Source organism: Equus caballus, chromosome 1, assembly GCF_041296265.1.
Source record: "Equus caballus isolate H_3958 breed thoroughbred chromosome 1, TB-T2T, whole genome shotgun sequence".
Classification (NCBI taxonomy): domain Eukaryota; kingdom Metazoa; phylum Chordata; class Mammalia; order Perissodactyla; family Equidae; genus Equus; species Equus caballus.
Genome location: NC_091684.1, coordinates 127,572,211 through 127,579,267, shown reverse-complemented (window position 1 = coordinate 127,579,267; position 7,057 = coordinate 127,572,211). Strand labels below are relative to the sequence as shown.

General features: G+C 39.3%; 1 protein-coding gene across 17 annotated transcripts in view; it reads left to right on the top strand.

Annotated features, from left to right (window-relative positions):
• The window catches only part of ZFAND6 (zinc finger AN1-type containing 6), an 80,939-nt gene that overhangs the window by 322 nt on the left and 73,560 nt on the right, over positions 1-7,057 (top strand). The window contains exon 1 of one of the 17 annotated variants that reach the window (XM_070232477.1): positions 80-141. The exons of the other annotated variants lie outside the window; for them this stretch is intronic. The gene's annotated coding sequence lies outside the window, so the exon portion shown is untranslated. Of the gene's footprint in view, positions 1-79; positions 142-7,057 lie in introns of those variants that run through there. 17 annotated transcript variants of the gene reach the window in all.

Here is a 7,057-nt window from a genome sequence, read left to right as displayed (position 1 = left end):
TGTTGGGGCCGGGGCGGCCCAGCGCCGCCCCTCCCCCTCCGCTCCCTTCCCCCACCCGGCTGAGGCGAGGCCCGCCCCCGGCCCCTCCCGGCGCCGCGAGCCGGAAGCGGAGGGCGGCCGGCCGCCCGGCAGGCGCAGCAGGTGGGAGGCCGGCTGCCTGTCGCCGGCTCGCCCGCCCAGGCCCAGCGTTTGCTGGGTGCCGAGGGGCGAAAGGGTCCCGGCCTGGCCCTTCCTACGCGCGCCGGGCGCCCGCGGCCCCGGGCCGGCTTCCCGCGGGGAGTGTCGCACCGGGGTCGGGACCCTCTTCCCCTCAGGCGCGGGGGACGCCGCGCTGGCCGCATTCTGAGCAGTTGGGAGATGGGGTTCGGAGGGGCCGCGAGCCCCGTTGGGCGCGTCCCTGTCACCAGAACGCATCCTCCGGGTCTGAGGTCCTTTTTGGACTGTTTTTCCACCTGCAGTGTTTCCACACACCGGCGAGGAGGGGACGCCCCCCGCCGGACTGGACGGGGGCGGGTTCGGCGCCTGCCGCTGCTCCTGTTGGCGTGCTCGCGGTTTCGGGGCGTGCTTTCTCTCCTTTGAAACCGTACTTTCAAGTTTGCGTCTCCCTACGTGAACAAGTACAGAAGAATATTGTGTTTAAAATTATTTTAATTTTATTTTGAAATATTGTGCTAAGCCACACGGTTAAAACGCTGTGATAATTGATCTTCACAGCTAGAAAGTGGTTAACCAATGTGAAGAAGTTCAAGTTAAGGTCTCAGTGTTACGCACGACTTTTATTTAAAGTTGCCAGTAAAAACTGAGCAGTTTTTGATGCTCTGAGAAAGAGGATTAAATTCCTCTTTCACATCAAACTCGGAATTTGTTTTTTTTATGTGAAATACTATAAACTTTTAAGGTTAGTTATGTAATAATTATGTTACCAATTTTAGGACCTGGCCGAATTACTCTTACTCCAGGGCTTCAGTGGCAAATGTTCTCTTTCTGCAAAATGCGCACATTTAAATTTCCCAAACAAGTTGTCTTTTATCTTTTTTTTGAACGTTTTAAAATACATGTAAGGGAGGCAGAACTCGCCCAGGTACAGGAGGAAAATTTAGGGGTTGGTGGGTTATTTATTAGCTTGATTCTAGCGATGATCTGTGTATGTGTCAAAACTGATCACATTTTACACTTTAAGTATGTGCAGTTTATTGTATGTCAGTTATAGCTCAATAAAACCGTTTTTTAAAAAGCAAAAAAAGTATTCAAAAGATGTATTTAATACCACAAAAGAATACATAACACCATATAGTATAAAGAGAGAAAACGTGATGAAAATCCTTGACTCCTCCCCTCAAACAAGAACTGGCGCACTTCCAAAACTTACCTCTGTCCTGTGCTCCTGCCTCTCCTGACCGAGGGAATCATTCCTGTCTAGTCGATTTTGTGTTTATCATTCCCTGGCCTTTAAACTAGTTTCATCACATATATTTGTATGTTCAAACAATGTGTTTAGTTTTCTTTGGCGCTTTATGAGGATGGTGTGACACTTCATTGCTGTATAATTGTGTTAATATTCCATAACTCATGGCCATTTAGATTATCTTTTTTATTTTGTTTTGCTATCACCAACTGTGCTCCATGAACATTTGTTTCCTGGCTCTTGGTGTCCAAATGCAAGAGTGTCTCTAGAGTAAACAATGTAGGAGGCGTTAGAAAGTTTTAGGTAATCAGGAGTAAAATAGATTGAAATACTAGAAACAAGAGGAATGAAAAACTGTAGGATTCTCTTTTATGTTTTAATGGAAGATTCATAACCATAATGATTGATTCATAGTTTTTGAACATTTGTGTGAGAAACCAAGAATCCCGTTAATCTGTATATAGTGAGTCTTTTCCTTTGAAATCACATTGTAAGAAGTCAGGCAGTATTTGCTATCTAGTGTTTCAATGCAATGTAAATATAGTAGGAAAAAGCACTTGATTGTATGTAAAATAAATCACTCTGTGTATCCATCCCTCCTCCTTTTGTATAATCTTTGCCAAGTTACTTAAAACTTCTCTTGTGCCTTAACATACTCATGTAAAAGGAACGTGTCCTGAGTTTATCCTTCCAGTCTTGCAGACTTCAATTAAGGGAAGCACCTATCAAATGGCAGAAACTTGAAGGAAAAGGATTAGGATCAAGGTGTTTTTCTGTGGAATTACATTGAGTGTGTCCTTTGGAACATTCTGCAGAAAGATGTGTGTTGTGTATTTATCAAGATATGTTAACGACACACTTAAGTCCTTTTTATTTCCTTAGCCTCAGATTTGGGAGTGCCCCAAGGTGTGCTTCTCGAGCCATCTGTTTTATCATGCTAATAGCAATGCAGTGACAAATAAGGGAGCAGTATTAACTTCCTGAAAATGGTGTGTGTGCGTGGGCGTGCATGCACGTGTGTGTGTGTGTGTGTGTGTGTGTGTGTAAGTAATACGAGTTTAGAACTTTGAATAACCTGTTTTTGTTTAGAGACGTGTGAGTAGAGATGGTTTGATTGGTTTTTTAACAGGGTATGTAGCTTGCAGACACACATCACAATGCTTTGTTTCGGTAGGGCTGTTGTATCTTGCTTAGAAAAACCTCATTTTTGTATTTGATTTTAAGGGCACTGTGTTTTGGGGTTTTTTCTCCCAAACTTTCAGAAGAAATAGAAAGTCACAAAGAAAAAATAACCATTGTTAACATTTTGGCAGGTGTACCCCTCAGTCCTTCTGTTTGTGTATATTCTTCATATCCTAAACAATTAAAAGTTGAATTCTGAGCAATATTATGCAGCCTCTACCTTCAAAACTTATTCCAAATATGATCCATCTCAACATCTTTCTTGTGCATAAGATGGTAATAGTAGTCACCTAACTGCCATCCCTGCATCAACTTTCACTCCCTTGTGGTCTATTCATTGTTCCTGTGGAGAACAGTCATTTAAGCGTGTAAATTATATTACTTTACTCGCAGGCTCACAACCTTCTAATGATTTTTCTTTTTCTTTTTTGAGGAAGATTAGCCCTGAGCTAACATCCACGCCTGTCTTCCTCTACTTTATATGTGGGACACCTGCCACAGCATGGCTTGCCAAGTGGTGCCATGTCCGCACCCCGGATCCGAACTGGCGAACCTCGGGCCGCCGAAGTGGAACGTTCCTACCTAACTGCTGCATCACCAGGCTGGCCCGTCTAATGACTTTTCAATACACAAAATAAAATTTCAACTTTTTACTATGATACTTATACCCTAGACCAGGAGTGTCCATTGGAAATATAACGGGAACCACAAATAAGAGCCCCATAAGTAATTTAAAATTTTTTATGATAGCCACATTTACAAAAAAAAGAGAGAAACAGGTGAAATACATTTTATTTAGCCCAAAATATCATGATTTCAACAAATAATCAGTATAAAAATTACTAACGGGATATTTTACTTTCCTTTTTTGACTCCGATGTGTGTTTCCACTTAAAACAGATCTCGGACTAGCCTTGTTTCGAGTGCTCAGTAGCCACACATGACTTGTGGCTACCAATTGGATGGTACTGGTCTAGACTATCTGGCTCTGCCAGCTTCATGGACCAATCTCCTACCACTTTCTCCCTGACTCATACACCTCCAGCTATACTGGCCTTTTTGGGGTTCTTGAGCAACCCACGCTGATTCTCTTAAAATTGTCATTCCTCCTGCCTACAACATTCAATCATATTTCTGCTCAAATATCACTCCTTCAGAGATGCTTTCGCAGGCCACCTTCCCTGATTACCATATTATCCTGCTTCATTTCTTTACAGAACCTATCATGTCATAAGATTTTTTTGGTTATTGTCTCTATCCCCTTCTTGAATGTAAACTACTGGAGGGCAAGGATTTCCTCATGTTTACCATTAGATCCTCATATATTAAAAATAGGATTTTTAGGGCTGGCCTGGTGGCACAGCAGTTAAGTGCGTACGTTCTGCTTCGGTGGTCCGGGGTTCACCGGTTCAGATCCCGGGTGCGGACGTGGCACCGCTTGGCAAAAGCCATGCTGTGGTAGGCGTTGCACATATAAAGTAGAGGAAGATGTGCACGGATGTTAGCTCAGGGCCAGTCTTCCTCAGCAAAAAGAGGAGGATTGGCAGCAGATGTTGGCTCAGGGCTAATCTTCCTCAAAAAAAAAAAAAGATTTTTAAAGGGCACATACCATTTCATCATACAAAAGTACTATAATTTAACCAGTCACCTATTGTGTGTAACTTTATTCTTTTTTCACTATTAGAGTGTGGTGAAGATCATCTTAAGAGCTAAATCTTTCTATGTCTTTCTCATTTCTTTAGGATTCAGTCTGTCTTATAACTGCTGAGTCAAAGCATATGAACATTTTTTTGTCTTTTGATAAATATTTCCAAATCTTGTCTTAAAAGTTTGACTAACATAATATAAAGTTGACCAAACCAGTATAAAGTTTGACTAAAAATAGGAGAGAATATCCATTTCTTCCATATCCTTACCAACACTGAGTATTTTCTTTCCTGCCTTCCTTCCCTTTTCATAAGATTTATTATATAATTCTTTAATTAATTATGATGATGAACAGAGATATGGGTATTGGGATCTTTTAGTTTGTCTTTTACTCATTTTGGGTAGTATTTTTTATTTGTGATACCCTTTTTAGCCTTTTATATATTTAGGATAGCAACCCTTTGCCACATACTACAAATATCTTTCCTGGCTTTCCATTTGCCTTTTATTTGCTTACAGTTTTTTTTTTAAAACATGAAAGAGTTTTAACCTTTCAAGAAATTTAGGCTAATACTTTCTTTTTATGGCTTCTACCGTATTTTCATATTTAATGGGTTTTCCCACCCAGATAATGGTTTTCTTCTAGTTCTTTTATGGTTTAATTTTTCGCATATGTCTCTTTCTGTTCATCTGGGATTTATTTTGACTGAAGTGAAATAACTTCTCTTATTTTTCCTTAATAATCAATCAGTTATTTCAGCCCCATTAAAAAAAATCTTTTTCTTGTTGCCTTGAAATAAAGCTACCTTTACCATATACTAAATCCATACGTACTTGCTTCTTTCTAGCTTTTGTTGAATACCATTGATTTGATACCAGTGCACATTGTTTTAGTAACTGGGAGTAATGATGTATTTTCATTTTGTTATTGTGAGTCTCCCCCTCCCTTTCCCCCCCCAAATTTTTGGTTCTTGCTTTGTTAGTCCTTAAGTTTTTTAATTGATTCCTTAGAGTCTTCAAGTTGTTTTTGGTTTTGAATTTTTAAATTAAAAAAATGATAGTGTTATTTCTACACTTAATATTTTGTGTGTAATAAAAAAATTAATGCCATTAAGTTTTCTTTTGAGTATAGTTTTATCTGTGTTCTTTAAGTTTTAACGTGTAATATTTTTGTTATATATATGTATTTAAAAAATCCCCACAGTTGCAGTTTTTGTTCTTTCCACTGTTGCTCCATGCCAGACACTCTGCTAAGTTGAAGATACAGTGATGAACGACACAGGGTCCTTGCCTTCATGGAGTTTACAGTCTGTTGGGAAAGCTAGGCTATTAACAAACCAATGAATAAAGAATTTTCAGGTTTTGGACAAGTACTAGGAAGGAAAGAAATATGATGTGCTAATAGAGATTGGAAGTAAATTGGATGTTCTGAGGATGTGACGTTGAAGCTTAGTGGTGGCAGTGAGTTTTGTTTGGGGAGTTGCTTTAGCTTCCCCACTCTGTCAGTACATTTTAAAAAATGTTGAAACACTGAATTTCTCTTGTAAACTTTTTTGTGAAAATTGCCTTGGAAGCAATTTCAAGGCCCTCCTCCATCTTCAAACCAGATTTCTGCCCCAAATCTTGTCCTGCATGGAAAATTGGAATTGTGGTTCTGAGTTCTGAGATCAAGAAAGAGCAGGGGGAAGTTTCCCATGTGAAGGGAGCTGCTAGCACAAAGGGGACACAAAGTGCTTGGCTTGATTTAGGATTTGACAGGAGATTGGAATGACTGGAGTTTAAGGAGTGAGGAGAGTGAAACAAACGAAGTTGTTGCAAGACTTATCTGGGAAATTTTTATTATTTCCAAGTGGTAGGGCTGCTTTGACTTCTCTTCCCTCTTCCTGTCCTGTTTAGATTCTGTAATCCAAATCAGTCTTCTACAAGTAATTTAGATTATTTTGCACCTTGGTACTTTCCTCCTTTATTTCTATTGCATTTTCAGTTTTTCCTGCTCGAGAACTTTGCATATGCTGTCCGCTTTTGCTTAATTGTGATTTCCTTGAAGAATCCTTCCTTGATGCTGACCAAAGTTAAGTCATTCTATTTGCTACATTTAATCATTTCATATTTGTAAACACTTGTAACAACTGTGGTTCATTAAGTATATGTGATTTGTTTTAGTGTCTATTTCTTCCTCTACAGCTGTGCTTTCCATTCTGGTAGGTACCAACCACTTGTGGTTATTTAAAATTAAATAATATTAAAAATTCAATTTCTCAGTCTTTCTAGTCAGATTTCAGGTGCTCGGTAGCCGCATGTAGCTGGCGGCTATTGTATTGGACAGCAGAAATACAGAGTCTTTTGCAATGATGGGAAGTTTTTCTTGATTTCTAAATAATCATGTGGCTATTAGCTATGATATTTTATTAAATTTAAGTAGCCACATCTGACTGTTGAAAATGGCAAGTTTGAATTGAGATATGCTGTAAGTATGAAACATGAACTTGATTTCTAGTACAAAAAATTTTTAAAATATTGGTTACATATTTAAATAATGCTATTTGACATGTTTTCTGTTAAATATATTATTACAAGTTAACTGTTTATTTTAATGTGGCTACTAGGAAATTGGAAATTGCATGTGGCTCCCCATTATATTCTGTTGAACAGCGTTAGTCTGACTCTAGACCATAAGTTTCTACAGAGGTAGGGACAGTTCCCCATGGCATCTGCAGCAGCTAGTAGTTGTTCACAAGGTTTGATGAAGGAATAAACTTTTATGTTAACTTTGAAAGTTATTGTATAATCGTTAGAGAATGTTACCTATTCAACTTTTGCTTT